The sequence below is a fragment of the Mandrillus leucophaeus genome, unplaced genomic scaffold, assembly GCF_000951045.1.
Source record: "Mandrillus leucophaeus isolate KB7577 unplaced genomic scaffold, Mleu.le_1.0 Scaffold129, whole genome shotgun sequence".
Taxonomy (NCBI): Eukaryota; Metazoa; Chordata; class Mammalia; order Primates; family Cercopithecidae; genus Mandrillus; species Mandrillus leucophaeus.
The window spans coordinates 2,296,139-2,296,390 of record NW_012101243.1 but is presented as its reverse complement, the minus strand read 5'-3'; positions in this window follow the sequence as shown (position 1 = coordinate 2,296,390).

Genomic DNA, 252 nt, shown 5'->3' with positions numbered 1-252 from the left:
GCAGGCCAGGCGCAGTGGCTCACGCCTATAATCCCAACACTTTGGGAGGCCGAGACAGGCGGATCACGAGGTCAGGAGATCTAGATCATCCTGGCTAACACTGTGAAACTCCGTCTCTACTAAAAACACAAAAAATTAGCCAGGCATGGTGATGGGCGCCTGTAGTCCCAGCTACATAGGAGGCTGAGTCAGGAGAATGGCGTGAACCCTGGGGGCGGAGCTTGCAGTGAGTGGAGATCGTGCCACTGCACT